At 40.2% G+C, this 23,081-nt stretch overlaps 1 protein-coding gene across 3 annotated transcripts in view; it reads left to right on the forward strand.

Annotated features, from left to right (window-relative positions):
- NLGN1 (neuroligin 1) overlaps positions 1-23,081 on the forward strand; it is a 401,425-nt gene that overhangs the window by 366,676 nt on the left and 11,668 nt on the right. The gene's annotated exons all lie outside the window — the stretch shown is intronic.

A 23,081-nucleotide genomic window follows, 5' to 3' on the forward strand; every position in this document is an offset into this window, starting at 1 on the left:
CTGGCTGGTGAACTATTAAAATGCAGATTAACTAAACTTCAAACAGATTTATTGCAGATGGCTCCGCAGAATCCTTTTGGATTACCTGCCTCTGGACATCATTTCCTAGTCTGTAGGGGTTCATTAAGGACAGATTTGAACGTGTTAGCTGGGAAAAGGCCAGCGGGAAGAGTATGTTAAAAATTATTCATATTATTACGCTTGATCTAGTGGTACAGACTTACTTTTTCGGAACTCTTAATTTTCTCATTTGTAATAACGAACAAGACACGCAAGCATGCCTCATGCATAGTGGCTTTGTTTAAGAGTGCGTTTCATAACCTTAGCGTTACTTGTGGCAAAGAAATTAGCCTGTGCTGAGAGTGCGGAGAGAGAAAACAGTAGCCGCAATGCACGCCCCTCTTAGTTCTCAGCTGCAGCAGCTCTCTGTTTTCCTCGGAGGAAAGCCTTGACTTTCAAAACATACCCATGTAGCAGTTGGCTTTGCTTCTGCCATCTAACCCGTTTCAAAATACAATTAGCCTGGGGTTAGATCTAAGGTTTATTTCATTATGCTTATAAAAACAAAAATAGCAATATTTAGATTTACATGATTCACTAATTGTACTGCCACTTGGTTTTTTACAAATTGGCTCCAAAGCTCCTAAGTTGGTTTTTTTTTTGAGATGTATTTAATCTAAATTTATGCAAGAGCGCTGTAATGACTTCTCCTTCAGACTACAAGGGGTTTTTAATCACTTTCAACATTTAGCCCCTGATTGGGCAAAGCACTTAAATCTAAGTACTTGGGTGCTCAAACTGCTCGCTGAATCAGGACTAAGGACTAAATGCTGAATTCTCCGTTGACTCAGGTTTTTAAACAAAGTGGAAGCACACCCCTGTGGGCAGGCATCGTCTTGAAGCTGTTTAGCAGATATGCGATGAATCGGAGCCCTCGACGGGGCTGGCAGCACCGTTTGAGCCGCAGAAGCCAGGGTCTTTCTTGAGCTCGGCTATCTCCCTGCCTGTGTGCCACTTAAATAGCACGCTCTTGCCTCCAGATTTTATGCTGTACTTACACAGGCTAAATATAGAAGTCCTCCTAAGTTTGAAAATGCTTTCCACTTCAGATCTCTAAATGTCTTATTCATTTTTGCAAATGGGAAACTTAAGAGTATTTTGACAGTGTCAAGCATACAGTCCAAACACTCTTCATTGGATCCTGATCCAATTTACTTTGACTTCGGTGAGTACTGGAGCCAGTTTCAAAGTACACTATTCCCAAGCCGAAGCAGCGTATTTCATTGACAAGGACTTGCCAGAGAAAGCTGCCAAGCACTGAGGAGTGTTCAGCCCTTTGGACTGTAGACTAAGTTGTCTACGAGCTGGTTTCAAATATTGAACCCTGCTCTCCGCTGATGGAAAATTTAGTGCATTAAAGAGTGACACCAGTTTGTTCCTCTGACTAGTGCTGACCCTCACACCTGCTTCAACAGTCTTGTGTTCAGTCGCCGTGTGCTGGAAACTAAATTTTCAACCATGTTTCCTCCTAAAATGTGCTCCTCCACTCGTGCGAACGGATGTTTTTGCAGCTACGCTCGTGCAGGTTAACAACCACAATAGTAAAGTGCAGGCGGGTTTTAGAGTTTATCCCCTTGAGCTTTCATAAATGCTCTTTTCTGGCTCTAATAGCGTTGCTGATGTGTGTGTGCAGGTGTCAGTTGTGTTGAAGTGTGCTTGCAGGCATTCATGGCTGCACAGGATTGATGAACGTGGCAACTGGGGGTTGAATAGCAGGTGCTGAAAAACTGCCCTTTTTTCTTTTGGTTTTTCGTTTTCTAGAGCTCTTTAACCGACTGCGGAACTGTTCGATTGTATTACAAATACAGCTGGTTTTCATAGCATTACGAGGATAACTACCATGAGCGCAGTTTTCACCTGTCATGGATTTGATCTCACCGCCTAACAAAAAAGAAAAGTTTTATTATAGGCATTTTCTAATAATGTATTTTTAATTCTAAATGCCTGCAAAGAGGAGTTATTTGCCGAATTCTAACTGGTAAACAGCACAAATGCTACACATGTTTCTGTAGCCACTTTCAAAAGATGCTGCTGAGGTACATAATGCATCAAAATTTGCACGGAAAAAGGAAAAATCCATCAGTTCAGATACAGTTTCAACCTGAAGCTGCTTGTCATGCTTGGATGTTTGCTTGGCTCCCAACCTTTTCGGAAAGCGTTTCCTCTCCTCGTTTGGGAAAACTCGCATGACTGAGCCCTTCTCTAATGGTTGTGTGACCCCTGGAGAGCCCAAGATGTCTGTTATTTTACTTTCAGTGAATGAAGAAGAGTAGATATATAAATGTCAGTAGGAATGGACAAGACTTACTCATCGGAGTAAAATCTGGTGACTTGGTTGGGTTACTGGGTATGGGTTGAGTTAATTTTGTGGTCTCTGGAAATAAAAGGAGGCATGAAAAGGAGGTTTCCTAGCTGGCAGTTCATGACAGAAAATGCAAAATTCTTCAGAAAAGCCCGACACTTGCTTTTAAGGCCTCACTGAAATCACACCAAGATCCTTCATAAAAAAAAGTGCCTTTTTCTAGAGAGCTATACAGAAGATCTGAAGCATATTGTGCACTCACATTCCAGGTTCTCTAACCTTCTGCAATAATTGGCAGCTAGCCTGCTTCAAGGATAAAATTTATAAAGCAGAGAAAGCCTCCCATATGCTCCCCTTTTAAGGAAAGTCTTCTCATTACTGGAAAGCAGGAGCACCGGGATGGTAACATAATGTAAGGATCATTTATCAATCATGCCATCAGCAAACTTGCAGAAACGCAGAACTAGGAGAAATTAGACAGGGAAAAGCTCTATTTTTCATCTTCATCTCCCTGTTTCCACCAATGCAAAACTTTTTGGTGCTTTGTCCCTCAGTTTTAAAAGTTCAGACGAATGGGGTATGCCATCATTTCTCTGAGGAAACTTTCCCTCGTTTTTAGCAGTTCTCATAACCGAGACGTATATTTGTTTCCTGTTCTTATTTTGGTGCTATTGTGTCTAGTGATAACCTCATGTGGCAACCTGAATAATTCATACCGTAATGTACCTGTCATCCCTAGGGTGTTTTTTGACCAAACTATATTCATTTTACCTTGTGTTGTTTACACACTTTTTAATCTTTTCCAAACGCTTCCCCCTTCAGCGTCTTATCATTTTTGTTTCTCTTTTGTGAGATGACTCCCATTTGTTTTCCCTTTGTATTCCAGATAAGAAAGACACACTGTGACACCCGGGTTGTTTAGTGCCTTTCAACTGCTAAACAAGTGCTGAGCTGCATTTGCGGAAGCATCGCTTTTGGCTGCTATATGGCAATGCAAACCTGTGATGGACTTAACTGGGGTAGAAGTGGAGAAATCTCTAACATCATTATTCTATCTTCTCCCATTTCTCCCCAGGTTTAGCAGTCTGCAATTTTTCTAGAGCTAATTTGTCTTCACAGTGTTTTTATACTCTCTGCCTCTATTTTATTACCGCTGTGTTCACAAGCCCCTTTCCTTTTTAGTGCCATTGGTTAATTTAACTGGTCTTCTTCCTTCTTCCCTATTATTTGTCAGGGGTTTAAATGAGGTGCTAACCCCATTTTTTGTGATGCTCCCTGTACCACCAACATGGTTCCCAAAAAACACTAGATGTCAAGAGCTCACTCCATGTGAACTTATGAAATCTTCAGGTCATGGAGGAAGAAGCCACACGCGTCTGAATGAAAGCAGCAGACGATCATAAGCAAGGAACAACATTTGACAAACGGCGTTCGATAATCTCAAACAAATACAACCGGCAGCTCCACGCTGATGAATCACAGACGTACCTCTCTCTTCCCAGCCTCTTGATTTCCCCTTCCTGACTCTTGACACTAATTACTGGGAGAGTGAGAGGTTTGTTACTTTATCCTTCCAACTTCCTTCTGTTTCTAACAAAAGCATAAACACATTCCCAGTCTTCTAATATTTCATTTGTTTGGGAGTTTTCTTCCCAGTAAACTGTTGCGGCATTCTTTCCATTTAATGAAACGGTTTCAGCTTTCTTTCCTGTTTAATGGGTTGGAAATTAGCAGTGAACAGGAATAGTCCACTGCTTTGGTCTGCAGTTTAGGAAATCTGTGAGAAGGAAAGGAAACACTTGTGAAGGCTGTCTGCTGACTCAGGAATGGTCTTCATTCTGCTTTTGTATTTTTATTTAGAGTACAAGGCTTAGTAAATTAAAACAGATTCCGTTCAGCAGAAGGCAATGTTGTTCAAGTGCTCTAGCTTTTTGTTTTCTCAGACAAATACTATTTTTCAAAACTTAGTTTTTAGCATGCGTTTTGTATTTTTTCCTCAAATTTCCTTACATTTATGGTTGGCAATATATAAGGTCTAAGAGGATTTTATATAGGTTATTAGGTAACCACACATAGACTTCTGCATTCCGATTCTTTTGTTGTTCTTATTATGGTATAAATAAGCCATTTTTAGATGGCCATTAGTGTTGTGTTGTGTCATACTAATTGATTAGATTGTGGTTTTCTAAGTAGTATACAGTGGTCTCCGAAGGGTATTGCAACAGCTCCACAGCACCATAAGAATGTGTATGTCTTACGGATAAGTCCATTATATGGAGTAACGCGTGCAGGATAACCAGGCAGCACAAGGAGCCTTTATCAGCGTAGGGCCCTGAAGGGTTGTACGCAACACAAGAAAATCCAATTAGAGCCACAGGGAGTTTTTCAATCTCTTAATCGGCATTGCAGCACTGCAGATGGATATTATTGCCCACTGCTTAAACTTTATGACTCCATTTTTCTGTCTGTAGCCCTTCGCCTTGCCAACCCACCTTGAAGAGACAGTAGGCAGAACCATATAATACTTTTTATGACCTTGGCATCTGCACTGTTTTGTCGCATGAAAGATAAGTAGGATTGTGACAATGAAGAGCAAGCCGGCATCCCTTCAAGTTGGTTTTACAAGCACGGTTTGCCCTGCATCCCAATCACAAGAGCTAGCTGGTCCTCCTGAACGACGCTTCGCTCGCCCTTAATGCCTGTAAACGGAATTTGCAAGACCAACTCCTTTTTGAGGCTAACGCTTTTAAAAGAGGAGGCAGGATGATGTAGGGCAAAGGAGCAGGTGTTGGCTGCATCCGAGCTCGGCTTTGCACGGAGGCACAGATTCATTGTGTGACCTTGCATTGAGTCACTTGACTTCCAGTGTTTCAGTCGTGCTATAAAATTGACTAAAAGCAGGACTTAAACCAGACACTGCATCCTGGGTAAATAATATACTCGGAGAAAACATATAGGAAGAGGGGATTATGTTTTTCTATTTTAAAATACCTTTCCTGACAGAGAGGGTGGGTTTGCTATGGATGAATAATCTGCTAGCATAAATTACTGTTATTTTCAGTGATGGCTTACCAGGTATATGTATCAAGGAGTGATACAGTCTGCTTGATTTTATGGTACATTAACTTTGCCAGAATGCATTTATTATATTTAAAACCTGCTAGGTACCTGCAGTGGGAACAAAGATTGTATAATTATTTTTTCTTTACCTTGTGGGAAACGAAATGCTTTGAATATAAAAGATTCTAGGGGTGAAAAGTTCATTCTGTTCACCCCTCCGTGGTGAGAGTATAGGCAAAAGGTAATCTGATTACTAATTTGAAAACAGATGAAAGAAACCAATTTAGTGATGAAATAACTGCTACTTCTATTTCTGCCCTTTGTATTATTGGAAATAGTAAATAGATGCAATAGCTGAGCTGTGAAGCAAATCTTTCATTATTTTATAATAAGCATCTTCTCCAATCAATTAATCACTTTGGAATAAATAGCTTCAGGGGTGTGATTTTAAAACATATATGCAAGATTTTGCTGCAACAGCAATAAACAGCAGGAAATGTACCAGTGTTCAATCCCTGTATTAAATGAGGAATGCAGAGTCTATGAAATTAATGGAAATATCTTCATTAAGTTCACTGGCTTCACTGCCTCGGAAAACAATCATCTGTTCTTGAAAGTATTGCAAAATTCCCATGAGCAAACCCATAGGAAGTGATGGATAAAGGTTTCCATTTTGGATGGCTTTTCCGTACAGGTCTCGGGTATGTTCATTCTTACATCCCAAATTAGTTACTTTATTATCTGATCTTTTATCATTTATATGATAATAACTGTGCCTTCTTATTTACTCTCTTTTATACACTAGTCTATTCCTGCTCTGTCTCTGCGGGGAAAAGGTGTCTGTATGGATACTGCGATGTGCAGAAAGCTGTCCAAACTTTATTTGTCAACAATGAAACTCATTGATCCCGAGTTGTATATACTTTTTAAAAAATGTTTAACTCACCACTACATTTTGAAAGCAGAGAACAACTTTCTAGTTCCACAACTCCTCCTGTGCTTGGAACAAGATAAGGGATTAAAATTATACATATCTCAAATGTAAGGAGCCCGAAGCCCCCAGGCGATAGCAAGCCAAAGAAGGCAATAAGTACTCTGATCCAGACGGGGACACTGTCCTTTGCTCTACGAAGTGAGGTACAACCCGCAATACCCGTGAGCTTATCAGAAACAGCTTTTAAGTCCCCTAGAGCACTGTGAATGCCAGAGTACCAATGAAAATGGTGGCCACCTAGTTACAAATAACGATGTGTTGTACTACACAGGGGTCCAAACAAGCGTACTTTTCTTATGTCTAAGTTTTTGACTGTCCAGCTATAGCATTCTTTTACTGGACATTTTTTTAGTATGTAGCACCTTTTCTCCATGCTCTCTATCTGTTTTGACATAGTTCTGGGAAGAAGGACAAAGCTAGAAGGAAGCATAAACTCTCCTACGTGGCCCAACAGCTATCAGGAAGTGATTTACGCGTGAAAGTAAATATTTTTCATACCTTGCACCGCATTATTTGTGTTCGGGTACTTTTAGTGTGGGATGTAACACGTTGTTGACTATGATGTGTGTGTGTGTTGTGAAACAATAGCTGGCGCAGTGCACAACAGTACTTAAAAATGGTTTGGAATGAAGCAGACACCAATATATGTGTTTCAGTTTTTAACACGTATAACTAGTGACACAGGGAACCTTAGTATAAACTATATATTTAAAGAATTTTTTTCCCCAGTATTAGAATATTGGAAAAAAATTAATCAATTCAAGGTTGGATCAGATCGAGCCCTTTATAGACTGATAGCTGGAGATTGACTTATTGACAGCGGAGGGAGGCACAGTATTCCAGCCACTGTAATGCTCTTAACTCGTCTTCCATACTGCTGTTAACTAGTCTTCCAAGCTTACAGAAATGAATTCTAATTCTGAGAAGAAAGAGGGACACAGCAGAAGTTCTAATTTCTACCCTGGAAAGAAATACACAGTCTTAGAATTACTGACACTAGTTCCAAACATTTAGGGATATATTTTACTTATTTCTTAAATCATACATGTTTTTTTCCATGAGAATTAGCAAAAAAAAAAAGTCAAAATAGATATTTTAAAATCACGATTCATCATCATCTTTGAATTTGACTTATGGATGATCGAAGAGCAAAAGCCATGTGGTACCTTTTGTTCTAATGGAGGAAAACGGCAATGATATACAGAATGGCACTAAATGAAACTGTTAGTCACTGAAACACTCTCTTCCTTTCAATAGCCCGTGCGGTCAACCCATCACTGCTGTTTTCAGAAGTTAACAAATTAAGAGAGATGAACTTTCTTTCTTCAGTAACAGTCTCATGAGTAAAGAACAAGAACACAAGTACTTTAACCGTCAAGTGATGATGTTCTACACCATTGACGACAAATATAAAGTTATGCACATGTTACGTTAGAAACTGAGAAATCATATAAAGATTAATCAAGCCAGCACATCAACCCATTGTATCACACTGATCCTCCGCTGAAAACAGCTGGTATTTTGCTAGCAGTACATTGCCAGAAATGGGACATGATTCTATACTGCAGTGTCAGAGATGCCTTTGTTAACTGAAACAATCCTCAGAGTCAGCAGAATTAATGTTGAGTATAAATACATTTTCTGACAAATCTCGAGCATACCGAGAATGCAATCCGTTGCAATCTAGCAGATGCGCTTTACATTCAGTAACTTTGTCAGGATGTTGCTTGAGATCTGATGGTAATTACTGATGTGTCATTTGGGGTGTGTTGTTGAGCAAAGTCTATTAAAACTCAATTTATTTCATCAGTTAGCACCCAGCTCACATTATGCAGTATGTTAAAAGAACATTCACACTGGAATTTTAAAGGTGAGCATGTGGTTGCGAGAAATCTTCAAAATATAATGGCACAATATTTCTCTAGCTATTTCACCACTTAATTCTACTAGATCCTATCTCTGGCCTCATAATTCAGAGGCGGGTTCAATGACGTCTTCCACCCCAGCTTTCCTCCATTCTCTTGGGTGTGTCGCTCCCCTCTTTGTGCTCTGTCCCCTTGTTCCTATGACCTGAGTGTTACTACTACCTTGTTATTCGGGGTGAGGACAAAAACACGACATAGTGTAAACCATCCTGATCCCAGAGAAATTCAGCACAACACATAAATGTCATAGAAAGGAAGAACGGTAATGGACCATTTATATGTTGTTCCGTCAACCTGCTCCTTTAAGGACTTATGACTGAAAGCAGAGAAGACCTTGGGACTTGGGCTTGCGTAGGTGCCATATGGAAATGTCTGATGTAGAGTAGGGAGAGATGGGAGATGTTCTGCAAGGAGGTGCAGCAGCTCCGGAAGAACAGGGTATTCTCTAACTGGCTACTGAAGGTTTTCTAAAACTTTTTTGTTTTGTTTTTTTTTTTTTTAAATTATGATGGGCATGGCAGAAGCATGGGCAGAAATGTGCTCCTCTTAGGCTACTGAGAAACTGTGAGTCATGTTGGTTTAATAAACTGTCTTTTAACGTTACTTCACCTTCCCAACTTTTCTTTTTCACACTGTGAGGCTTCCCCTCACAGAAAGCCTAAGAACATCCTTTATTACCTCTCTAACACAGTTACGCCTGGGTCTGTGGGGAGGTTTTAGGCCATCTACAATAATAACAGCTCAAATCACCTGTTAATACCTACTGTCAGCGATCTTCATTTTCAGATGAGGTGGTCTTTGGTCCTGTGGGTTCATATCTCCTGCCTTCAAGCGGGTACATGACTGAGGTTTACTGGCATAGTCCTGGCTTTACTTTGCATAGGTAATGATATTTGTTGGACTGGAATGAAATGTTTTCCCATTGTAAATAACACAGATACCATTGTACTGTCCGTGCAAAAAAGTACTGGCTTTAGCGACGAGCTTTGCATACATAACATAATCCCTTGAAGGCCCAAATTCTGTGACTTGTCTCCCATTGAGTGTATCTTCCTATACAATTAAGGAGGCTGTTTTCAGTTATTTAAGAGAAATAAGCGCAGGAGAATAGAGACCTAAGAAATGAACATTAGTTATCCCAAAAGGGACTTAGCGAGAATGGAAGCTTAAAAGGGTCTACACAGTTTAATTCATGCACCATCTGTTTTTGGGAAAATTAGCACAGATTAGATTTTCCAACTCATCTGAGGCTAAGAAAGTGCCTTTAGAACCTGTAGTATTTGGTTAAGCATTAAAAACAAATTAGCGCCATTTTACTTAACTGTGTGAATACTGTGCATGTTAGTTCACTTTATAGTAAGTTATAAGAATTGTAATGGCAAAATAGCAAACTGATGGCTCTGAGGAAGCCACCCCTTGCCGTAATGTTTCTTAGCTGCCTTATAGACGTGCTTGACGTCTTCTGAGCACTTGTTTGTTGGACGTGACTATTTTGTATAAATTCAGTTCTTGCTCAGGGCTGAGAATTTGTTCCCCGTGACCTCTGACTCATGTTCCTTCTCTCAGTTTGGCTGCAAGTGGGTGTTGTAAGCTTCAAGACACCTAATTTCATCCAAATGTGAGTAACTGAAGAATATTACCCTCCTCATAAAAGCATCCTCCTACTCAAAGACCGTGTAATTGTATTGTAGCAAAGTATTACTTTATAATTGCAGAGTAGCTTTCAAAAAGGTGTTAGATTTTAAAATATGTGCTAGAAACATAAAATAATTTCAGTTTTGTTGTCTTTATTTTCTTCACGTTGCTACTTACCGGGTTTCGGTATTCTTATGGCAAAAAGGTGAAACTAGCCGTGCTAGACGAGGCTGTTACGTGATACTCTCCAATTAGGCAATATTGAATGGCTGGATTCCTACTGTGGACCGAATATAGGGGCAGAAAATGCAACGTTAGCATCTTTCACAGTATATTTATCTCAGCTGGACACTGGTTTTCTTTCACTGTATTTGTTGCAGAAATCTTTAAATGTAGAGCAATCTCAGTTATTGGGAGCTGCGTGGCATACGTACACACATTTTTCATTCCAAAGATTTCCAGAATCTTACTTCAGCTTCCAGTCATCTAACATACTTAATTATCTGAAACATCAATTATTTTCTGCTACCTATTAAATATAACTTAGTTTAGCCACTTTGTTGATGCTGTGTATTTGATGCAGTATCTACGAATGCACTTACTATAAGTCATGCTTTCACACTTCTCAAAAGATTAAGGGCCTGGAATCACACCCTTGCTTGGTTTCAACTGGCCAATTTTCTTGACTTCACTAGAATTAGTTAGATTTAGAATAGCTATGAGCCTCGTCTATCTGTAGATGTGCATATGCGTATTTTCAGATGATGTAGTGGTAATGCGTGTGATACCCATTGCGGGGTGGAATGAAAGGATGCAACATCTCGGGAAAAACTGGAGCCCTGCGTTTAATCGAGGCTGCAGTAGGCAATCTTTCTAATGGTAAAAAAAAAAAAAAAAAAAACCAGAGTAAAAAATGTTGCCTTTCAGTAACTGAATAAACATTTGAGTTCATTATTGGAAACAGTGCGGGCATTTTTGTGTTGGTACTTTATTGGTGAATGAAACTTTATGTAGTGAAGCCTGAAGATCAACATGCTGATACCACGTGTCTGCGTGTGCCCACTCATCAAAAGTGTTTCTTACTAAAACCTTTAAATAAAGGTAGTTCAGCTTTCCTTTTGTGGTATCAAGGTGCTAACTGAAAAGCGAAACTCAGAGTACTACAACACTTGTTCTTCTGGTACTCCAGAACCCTCCTTTGAGTTAATCAGCGATTTTTCACAGATGACATCTAATCCATATGTATAAATTGCTTTGCACTCTTATTATGCCTTAATTGAAGTGCACCAACGTGAAATGGCAATGGATGGAGCTGCAGTGATTCTAGCCTCAATTAACTTTGGGTGGATTTGAGGCTTTCTTTCTTTCTTCCTTTTCCTTGGACTGTTCAAGATTCTTTGACATCTTGTATTTATTTAAATTGTTGCTAGAAAAGGTAGGGGATATGCATATGACCAGGTGTTTTATAAGACTGCTCTGAAGAGATGCGTAGGAGTTGTGTGTATGTGATTTATAGATTAATACATATCTTTTATGTCCTACTGTTTTGTGTAACAACTGTACAGTCAGCAGTGGCCATATCCCTCAGGATTCTGCTGTGGAGGAATAGTTGAATAGCAATTTTTTTAATTTTTTTTTTTATTTTTAGTAAATTACTATTACAGTCTCTGTAACAGCTCCCCTCATCCCATTCTTGACTTTTCTTCAGCTGCCTGCCTTTAAGACACAAAATGCGTCTTGCAGTGCAGTAAAATCACTGCGAGATAAAGCATCTTGCCCTGTGGAATGGGAAATCCAGATACAGCAGAAAGCAAAAATTATACTAGGAGAGGCAGGATGCTGTGTAAGAAAGGAACAGGCACGTGGCGATCCAGTTAATTCTTAGTTACTTCACATTTTACCAGAACTGATAGATATTTACCAGAAAATTAGATTTGATGCCTCTGTCTAGGCATATATGCTCTTACAAATGTTTCTGGTGTTCAGTTAATAGCGGTGAAAACAGTATAAGGATCTCACTAGCACGAGTCGGTGCTTGAAGATAGTTGTTTGCAACATAATTTTGTTACGGACCTCTCAAAGTTTTCCCTAGAGGCTCAGACAGTCATAAAGTACGTTTGTGTTTGCTCTTAACTGGTTTGCTTTTCTTAGTGATCTTTGGCCCCTGAGAAGAAGTCTACAGACTTTTAGAGGCCCACAGGTATGAGTCAAAAACCTGCTACGTTTCTTAGCTTTTTTACTGCTGGCCAAGTCCTTTCCGCTGGCTAAGAATGGACTCAGCGTCTCTGCCACCGTAAATACAAATGGCAGCCGCGACAAGAAGCCGTGATGTGTAACCTGATGTGCTACACTTCTGGTGGTGTTGCGGTGTGCTCCAACGTGCCCCACTTTACAGTTCAAACTGAAACTGAGTTGCTGCTTTTTCTACTTCCTCCTTCTTATCAGAAGTTATTCTCACATGCAGATTACGATAGTCACAAACACAGTGTCTTCAGTAAGACAAATATGCCCCTAGGGGTTTAAAGGGACAGAGCAGAACGTCATCTTTCTGATCCCTGTGCTACCGCTGCGTATTGGACTGCAGCAAGGAACCAGATGTGGACGCAGTGCCACAGGTAGGTCAAGGAGTTGGTCAACCACACAGCGACTGTAGAGAGCCTGGCAGATGGTTATCACAGGGTAAAAATATTGCCAGGTATTTCCGAGGATCTTTTCAAGCGATAAATTGATGGTGTGCCCCCAAGCATATTTCAAAGAGCATAGTGGACACATATATAAATTCACATGAATAACGGAACTCCAAGAATGATGTTGATACTGATTAAATAAGATTAAGCTTTGTAGAAAGAGAAAGGAAGAGAAGAGGAAAGGGAGAGGAAGAGAGAAGGCAGGAAGATAGAAAAGCTTTATTTCTCAGCCTTTCTCAAAACTTATTTAAATTCCCAGTACATTTAAAGGGCCTGTCTGCGCTGATCAGGCTACAGAAGTCAGATCTTGATTATTTGAGTCTCATATGTTGTTTAACTCACATATTCAAAAGCGAGAAGACATTTTTGGGATGATCTGGTATGACCCCTACCTGTATTATACCATTCATAAAACTTTCCTGAATTAAGTCTTATCTGAATGTTTTTAGAATGCCTCCAGTTCTGATTTAAAAATGCAAGTGATGACATACTGAATGCAGTTCTCGGTAAATTGGTCCACTGGTTAATCTTTTCTATTTATTTTCAAATAAGGAGATTGGAGTTCACAGTAAATTAGCCCCATAATTTTTGTGTTCTGATTGAAAGATTGCACTTTCAAATAGCTGCTAGGTTTCTAACTAGTGATTTGCATATACAGTTTTACATGAAGATTTCTTACTTCCCTTTCATCAGCTCATAGAATATATATTAGCATTGATTGGACCCTCATTGCAAATCTCAACACTGCGAAGAAGTATCAAAAATTATGGTGCTGTCCCTCTCAATGGAACTCGTAATTATGATTTTTTTATTTCTAAACTATGAATTTTTCCTTCTAGTGAAATTAAACCCATCCTTGCTCTCATCATACATACATATTCAAAATTCAAAAAAACTGCGTGGAATTACTGAAAAGATATACTAATATACAACCAGAGTGACCATTATAAAGCAAAGATGATTTCCAGGCCTAAGTTAGAAAAAAGTGTTCTCTGGCGTGTAACAATCAATAAAATGTACTACTTAAAGATGCTTTTGAAAGCTGAATCTGAACTACGTGTAGTTCTAGGTAGCTGCACATATTACACAGCTCATTATATAGCAAAAATATCTCAAATATATTGGGTAGAAAGATCTTCTAGTACCATCGGGCTATCTTGAGATAATGAACTCGTTTTGCCCAAATCTTGAAGGAAAATGGAAAGCAGACTTTTTTATGGGGTCAGTTTTGATTTTTAAAGCCTTACACGCTAAGAACATTGGTTATTTGTTAACTCGCCACTCTAACACGTTTTCCAGGTTTGTAGCTGCTGCCTTTAATTGTATCATCTGAAGTTAAAAGTTATTGCGTGAAAGATGAGCATATCTTAATGCCTTGTTTCTGATCTTGCTGCTGAAAATGGGGCCATAAAAAAAAAAAACCATAGTAAAGGACAGAGATTTGATGCAATGTGCTGTGGGCTACTTAATTTTGCATATTGCGCTACTTGAAGTAAGTAGGACTGGAACAGCTGTGCTCTCAATCCTGGCGAAGACAAGAATCTCTCCCTCGGGGCATCGCTTTCTTCTGCCAAGTAGGAAAGTCAAGTGATGGCTTTGGCTACGCGGCCTTTTCTGTTCTCTCATGTAGTCTTTCCTTATCATTTGGGCTTTGGCTGAGTATATTTGAAAGGATCAGTATGTGTTTGATTTTTATTATTCCACACTTCATCCTATAATAGGATTTGGGTTTGCCCATACTGTCTTTTAGAGACTATTGATTTTATTTATATTTTTGTTAAAGTTCTCAAAGACAGTGGTTCATAAGAGCATTGCTATTGTATTACAGCGTTGGTCATTTCCTGTGAAAAGTTTGTATGCAACTTAAAAATAGTTTAAGCGAAAAGTTGCGTTGCCCTAGAGCATGACTCAGCCGTGTACTAACAACTATGATTTTTACCTTGTGGAAGGCATTTAAGCAGATGTTCTCTGCTGGCAGCAGAATTGCTTATTTTTTCAAAGATGAAATTATTCATCAATATCTGCTCTTTTCTGTAGCAAACCCCATCTTTTTTTCTGTATTTTTAGAGAAGAGGAGACAATCAAATCAAACATACTCTGGCTGCCTTTTGCGTCCACCTGTGCCAAATGTCATTCATCAGTTCTTAAGGCTTACTCCTACTTTCTGATATGTGTCAGCACGTATCACTTAAAATCCTGTGAAATTAGTTTCTGCAGCTGTTATTTCTGAAACTCCTTGCCTCCTCCTTTTCTTTTTTCCCTTTACAGCGTATCCAGAAATCGGTATTAAAGATCACTTTTAGTGGACTAGCCCGATTGCTTGTACAACTCTTCTAAAGTATCTCTGAGATTGTTATCAGACTTTCATTTGACTCTTCAGTAAAGTTCATCTGTAATAAGCTCCTACAGAGCTGATCTCTGGGGTGATCATTCGGGACCGGCTGTGTTGTACTTAGAGCAGAGGTCTGACAAGCGGAGGGCAGCTGAAGCCCCTTTTATCCATCATCCCTGCGCTGAAGCCAAAGCGCTGGCTGCAAGAACCGCCTGCAGAGCACAGGAGCAGTTTACCCTTCCCGCCCCGGTACCCACGCTACCGCACGGGCTTGGAGAACTGCTTCTGTGAAACTCGTCTCCGCAACTGACAGTGCTGTAACAAACATCTGACTTTCTGTATTCTCACCATTGCCCCGTGTCTGACAAACCTGCCACACGCTGCGGGAGCTGCGACCCGCTGCCCCGTCGTGCTCGACGTGTGGGCTGGGAGAGCTGGAGAGAAACAGCACCCCATCGTGCTGTGCTGGAGGCAGGGAAACCAGCCAGCTCGGGGCTTTACAAACGTCCTTCACAGAATCCTAGAACCATTGAATTGTCTAGTTTGGAAGGGACCTTTAAGATGATCAAGTCCAACCGTCAACCTAACGCCGACAAAAAACACCACTAAACCGTGTCCCTCAGCACCACGTCTACCCATCTTTTAAACACCTCCAGGGATGGCGATTCCACCACTTCCCTGGGAAGCCTGTTCCAATGTTTGAGAACCCTTTCGGTGAAGAAATTTTTCCCAATATCCAATCGTTGTGTGGGTCTGTCCCCACACCACGACCCTATGCACAAGCACGGGTTTATCGCAGGGACCTATACACAAATGTCTCACACCCAGAAAATACCCAGAATTTGAGAAACTGCCCACAACAGTCCCAACATGACAGTGAAGGCAGAATGGAAAATAACTGTTGACCACACGAAGAAAAAGGCAGATAAAGCTTTTGAAAGCACTCAGACTTCTGTCGTCTCTTCACTGAGACTTTAAAGGCAGAGAGAGTCACCTTCTCCGCGCAGCCTTCCGAGAATGCTAGAAATTATAATCTCAGACTGCTCCAACACCTACGGCGTACTTGCCAAGAATATCACAGTAAATCTAAGCATCTTCTTTCCCTCTGTAATGGTTGAGGATAACTTCCTGGGATAGGAAAAAAACTGGCTTCATCCAGACTATTTTTGACATTTAAAGGGCCTTGATAATAGCCTGTGAAAGAGAACCCATGTTCTGGAAAAAGAGCGAGGGTTAGCCAGCTTTGGGCTGCATCATCCCCGGTGAAGTCACGCCAATACCTCTTTGACAATGGAGCGAAGCGCTGTGGTGGGAGACACTTCGCTCTGTCGCAGTCTGCCTCTGTACCAGGGGTTTGCTGTAACGGATCGGCGCCGGCGAGTGACAGACGCCAGACTGAAACAGCTGTAAGGGACTTCTGTAACTCGCAGCGTTCAGTTCGTTTAGCCTCTCACGGGAAAAGAAATTAAGTAAAATGCAAGGAAGTGAAAACTTCCCGTTGTTTCTCACAGTCACAAGGAAAGCCCAGCCTTTTAGTAGGCTCTGCCCACTTCACTCATATCGATTCAAAGGATTTGGTACTCTGGGAGGAGCGTTAAAAATCCCAGCAGTAAAACAGCACTGCTGAAAAAGCACATCCGAGTTTATACATCATCACACGCTTTTCTCCATATATACTTTCAAAATGCCAAAGGACATAGTTACAAGTCCTTACATTTACTGAATCGATTCTGTAAATTGTTTACTTTGGTGAAATGAATGGGAATTTCCGAGGGCTAATTCCTGGGGCAATAGCACTGGCCAGGGAAGTTGGTGCTCTTGGTATTTTTACACAATTCTGCCTCACGGACGCAGCACTTTGGTAAGTTAATGAATCACTGCAGCAGTTTTGCGTTGCTCGCGGTATGGTTTATTGTTCCTACACTTAACCTTGAGGTACTGTTCTTACAGTAACACAGCTTAATTAAGACAGTTAAAATAGTTGAGCTGTTTCCCAGTTTCTTACCAAGCGACTGAGGTTATGTGAATAGTGGGAACAACTACTCACAAAAAACTTTTCAGTTTCTGAGCTGTTCTTTTTAAGTCAGCCATGTAGTTCAGCCATATTGAATGGATGAATTTTCATTCTATAAAATGTTTAAAAAAAAAATTAGTTTTTAAAAAAAAATCTTAAAATTCCACAGATCAAAACCATTTGTAATTAAACTGGCCTGATATCAGAACTCTTCCCAGTCCCCCCCTCACTTTGATCAGCGCCATATGGCACATTCAGGTCTTTTGGTAGCCACAACTTGGATCACTGCAGAAATGCAAGCTTAACACATCCCAAAACAGAGTTGTGGCCTGAAAAAATCAGTGCAGGCTATTTGTATGGAAGATACTTGTCCTTAACTTATGTTATGATTTATGACATCAGAAAATATTAAGTTTTCAAACAATGTATGTGACCACTTACGTAACCTTACTACGTGAAAACTTAATAGTTTGCAAATATATGTATATAATGTATAGGATCATAGAGCAGTTTGGGTTGGAAGGGACCTCTCAAGGCCATCTGGTCCAACCCCCCTGCCGTGAGCAGGGACATCTCCAACTAGATCGGGTTGCTCAGAGCCCCGTCCAACCTGACAGTGTACAGCTGTTAACCAATACTTTGCAACAGAACATTTTTTATTGTTTAAAAGTACAGTGTGTCCACCTGCAAAGATTCTAACATATTAATTTGTCTTCTATATGTAAAATTAAAATAAAATCTGTGTGTAAACGCAGTGTCTCACCTATCTTAACCAGCCAGGAAAGACTGCATAATGAGGTAGGGTGATCCTCTGCACATCTCATGGAGGCAGGCTAAAATCTTGCACTTCTGAAATCATTAATCTTCTTACTAATACAGGTGTGGCAGAAAGCTACAGAAACAGACGAGTACTTTGCTAATGTTGCAATTACTTGTTTGTATATTAAATGAATTTGCTACAAAACTCCTGATTGAGCAGCATTTTCCGAAAACTTGATTCTTGAGCAGAAGTACATTGCAGATGCCTACAAAGGAACATTTTTCTTGCAGTGAATAGTTTATACTCTCCTACATCTTCCTTAGGGGAGTTCCTAGTCCTTTTAGTCATCTTACCCCTTATCCGTTACTAAAATACGCTGTTAATATTAGGTTGTGCTGGTCAGCAAAGCGAGGAGCAGTATCCTCTGCTTCCTGACTATCGCGTATACACTAATGTTCACAGCGCTGCTGCCCGTGTAATTCGTTCAGATTAGTTAGCTGATGCCAACTCGAGAGAGATGTCGAAGATGAAAACAAATGCGCTCTTTAAGTTTAACCACAATGCTTAATATTTGCTTATCTTGCTCGCATTTCTAACTGAGTAGGTATAGTTTAAAGGGCAACTGAAATTTTCTGTGTATGGCAATTGCTGTTCAATGTTAACAGAGGGCGTCAAACTAAAGTCCTAACCAAGGAACTTGCAATCCAGAGGGAGTCTGAATACTTCCCTCAAAATATGTCCTGTATTCTTCCGCTATGCATTGATGCATTTATACCTGTACAATTTAACACTTGCTTTTAGCAAAATAAAAGATGACATTTGACTGCCTAGGGAATTGTAACTGGAACCGTAGCTAAATTATTATAGCATGTGCCTAAACAGGTGGGTAAAGGTAAAGTCTTACGCGTTTCTGCTTCCAGTAACAGAGTTCTTTGAAAAAACCCTTTAAGCGTGTCAGACCAGTTTTTCTAAGCTCTTGTTTTATTTTTAGAGTAGCATTTGTTGCTGTGTATTTTCTTGCAGGCAGATATTTCTTTTGTCCGGCAAGACATCCTTCCCCTTACTCTAATCCAGTCACGAAGGTTGCTGGCTTATGAAACACTTGTATGGCCAGAATTCATCAGAGGGAAGGTTTGGTTCTCTCTTACGTACCCACCAGCCTGCGCCTCGTCTTTTACTGCATCATCGGGTTGTAGCAGTCCCTTAGATTAGGAAAAATTCTGGTTTTGCCTTCCCCTCTGCATTAATTTGAATGTTCAAATTAGACGAGAGCTTAAAATAATTCAGTCTACTAAGGTTTTCAACAACGGATTATTTCCCAACTCTATTATTTTATTTACTCCTCAAAAATGCTGGAATTGTATTAGAAAAAGATTTATCTGAATGGCAAGCAGAAATTGTTACCCAGGCAGATAAGCTTATAAAGCATTAAAATTTATCTTAAGACAAAATACAGGGCCTGGTTGTGGCATACTCCGCCTCTGTCTAATGGACATGTAACAGAGAAATGGTCCAAATGAGCTTAATAAATCTCTTTCTTAAACTCACAAAAGCCCACATCCTCACTTCCATAATTCTATTAGAGCCTGCTCCTTTGGAGGAGATAAAAGAGGAGATAACCTCGCCATTCAGAATATAAAATAGCAATTGTTCAGCTGATGATTGGAATATTTCCAGTAGAAGGACTTAATTATGGAACAAAATTAGCTCAATCTGACCTTTTTAGAGAATAATGCAAAAATAACGGTTTTTTGCAAATGTCTTCCTGGAATAACTAAAATAAGGAATAATTTACTTCACTTTTTTTACAAGAGCAAAAGGTGGTAGCATCTGATAGCAGCATTCTTGGCGAGATGACAATCCAAGGATAATAAGACAGCATGTGCGGAAAGGCATAATATATTTTAATAGACTAGCTGATACAGTTTAAAACCAGACAAGCTTTCAGACGCACAAGCCCTTTTCAGCAAGAGCAGGTTCCCCTCTGTGACTCAAAATTGCTAGCTTAATATCTAAATAGTGTAATGATCATGTCATAGAAATGCATAGAAATGTATGGTGTCTGCATTAATTACATACTGAAAGCTCCGCGTGGGATAAAGACAACACAGATTGTTGCAATCTCTATTTTATCGAAGTGCTAAATAGGAATAAGTACTTGCACCCACAGACCTACAGAGCGGGTATGATGCTGTGTGTTAAAGCATTTCTCCCCGGGTGTTTAGTTAGATGAGTTTATCTGTATCGAGGCACTCCTTGCTTAGAAAAAACCCCAAACACGAACTGGAAAGAAAATCTCATCTGTTTTATGAGTCCTGTCTCTGATTTCATGACATTCTGAATGCTTCTAAGCCAGGCGGATACTACCGCATGCAAGAAAAAAGGCATGAACAGGTGGCGAGATATTAACAGGCTTCTTATGGTTCTGAGAAATGAGATAGAAATGTTTCATGTCATGAAAGTCAACATCAATAATCATCCATCTTGTGCAGATATGGAAGTCAGCCAACGTGGTTCTTGCTGAGGAGGCGTGAGATATTTCTTTTGCATCGGAGCTGTTGCTCTGGACACAAGTCATAATTTGTCTAATATAGATGAATGAGGAGAATATTACTAATACTTCTTTTTTTTTTCCTCTTTTCTTTTCCTTTTTTTTTTTTTTTTAAATAAACTGAAAGCTCCCCCTTCTGGCACATTTCCTGAACTGAATACAGCGTTCCTGATGTCTGCTGTTCCCAACAGGAGACATTTCCTCTTTTGGTCTCTTTTTAAGATCCTTTTTGCAAAGATTCTTTAAAAGTAGTATATTTACAGTTTCCCAAGGATTTCCCATTTCCCCATCAAGCTTCGGAGCTTGATGCGAGCTCATTTAACAGTAGGAGATTGCCCTAAGGCTTTTCCTATGATTTTAATCTCTTGCTTTTCCAGGCAAAGACTTAACTTGCTTCCCACTTTGCTGCATATTATACAGAGTATGGAAAACAACTTTTTCAGGAAGTCCACGTGTTAGCATTTGTTTTCCTTCAGGGCAATCGCTGTAACTCAGCTACAATCCTACTGTCTATTTCCCTAATAAATGACTTGGAATCACTTTGAGAAATCTACAGGATCCTTTTGAACCGACGCTGCAGCCCTGCTGAGAGCAGATCCTGCCCAGGCCCAGGGAATCTGCAAGCCAGGGAAAGGGAAAAAAGCAAAGAGGAACTTGTTTAGGGCACAATTTTGGTAAAAGCTCTAACTGCTGTCATCTCATTGCTGCCTGTCTTTCGAGGACCGCCAGTGTCAATTGTTCTTCTAATCCCTTAAATCAGTGCAGTCACTTATGTGCTTCACACGATGAACTGATTTGTCACTGATTTTCCACACCCGTATACTTATGCAAAGCAGGGGGGAGACTTTCCCAGCATGTGCAGCCACAGGAACCTGTCGTTCCCATAAATTCCTACATTTTGATTTTGTTACAGTCACTCGTACCATCCCTCCGCTCCGAGCAGGCTGATGAAGGCAGTGAGACTGGTTAGGAAGCTTTCGTTAGATTTGCTATCGTAGATTCAAAGATATCATCTCTCTGTGTCCTTAAAAACTATTTATGGGGGACAACGTTTTCCTGGAGCATGAAGGAGAGGAGTGAATGCTTCTGTGCAGGAAGGACTCTGCTGGGGCCATCCTGTCACACGGGCATGCACCAGCCCCTCTGGCTACACAGAAGAAAAGGAAAGAGAGCGAAGCAGAGTAAAATAACATCCCATTCACTTCAACTCAGCGCTGAGCTGTAATAGTAAGATGAGAATGAATTAATTCTATTTATGACTTCCTTTCTGGGATTTCCCTGAATATGAAGGTGGTATTTTCTTCTATGCTAGTGATGTTCCTTTGCCTTCTTAAGCAGTTAAGTAGTAAATGTGGCAGGTTTTAGTTGTAGAATAGTGGCTATTTTAAAGTCTGGTATCAGAGTAACAGTTTACTACGGCTGTAGTGAATGAAGTGTGCCCATTAGACTTGGTACATTAGCTCTGGAAGTGGGAGAATTGCTGGCCTGGCACCTCATGCCACTTTCCTGTTCCCTCTCCATGGTAACAAAAATCAGGATTGACCTACACAAACAAAGCCGCTCACCCCAAACGGAGCATAGCTCAGCTACGGAGGCAGCCAGGCCAATTAGCTTCCAGTGCAGTTTACAGCGGAGAAGGTCTGTTGTTACCAATTTTTACACATACGACAGAATACCCAGTGCACACCTGCCATTTGAATTCAAATCAGGATAATAATAAAGTAACAAATGACATGTTCGTTATATACACGAATATAGGTACACGTGTGCGCCTATCTGTATTCTTGTAAAATCCTTACTTTATATGTGTATACACACTCGTGTCTTTCTTCTTAGAAATGTCTCAAAAGCTGCCTTTATTGTCATAATGAAACAGTAGGACTCCTTTGAGAGCCATTTGTCTGAAAAACTACTGTAAACTTCTTTTGAGTAGGCTGGCTGCACTCAAGAGAGTTAAATCAGTAGAACTTTGACAAGACTAGAAGACCCACTAATATCTAATTAATGTGGAAATAATTGTTGTAATGGTTGCATTTCTCTACAAAGCATGTACTGAAAAACAGTTACGCTGTCGATTTAGTGAGCATTAAATCAGTTTGATATGCAAATGGCGGTGCTGGGCTACTTCATAATGCTAGTATTATTTAAACATTTGTTTATTAAGCTGAGAAAATCAGAAATGTCAACAGAAGGGATCCAAAAGCAAGGCCGTGTCTTTTATCAACAGAGACTTTCTTCAAAGTTTTTATTGTCCACCTTTTAGAGTCAGCAGGCTCTAATGATGAGAGTAACAGCCATCTGAATACGAGGGTACTGCTGGGAGTAAGGAGTAAAACACAGTTCCTGCACCTGACACATTCTGCCAGTTTTCTTCCAGGATGAATGAAAGGGAGCAATCCTTGTGCTCTCCGGATTACCCCTGAGCTCTTATCTTTTTGATGTTAAGGGGTCATGGAAACAGCTTACATTGTCTTTATCCATTTAATGTAGATTCAATTAACTCAGGGTAATGACTATGGGCCGGAGCTCAGGGAGGTGAGGGATGCTCACATTGTTCAACCCGGCTTGTCCTGTGACATAAGCTGCATTTTTGGGGTGAGAAAAAAAGGAAAAGAGAGCATGTTGCTGGGACGTTAACCACAGTCTACAGAGAAGCAGAACTGTGGCCTCTCAGCCACGTGCAAAGCCCATGGCTGCATCTAAGTACAGAAGTGCAATACACAGTTGACCAAATCACTTACAAAATGACCGCAGCAGATCT

The sequence above is a fragment of the Chroicocephalus ridibundus genome, chromosome 6, assembly GCF_963924245.1.
Source record: "Chroicocephalus ridibundus chromosome 6, bChrRid1.1, whole genome shotgun sequence".
Taxonomy (NCBI): Eukaryota; Metazoa; Chordata; class Aves; order Charadriiformes; family Laridae; genus Chroicocephalus; species Chroicocephalus ridibundus.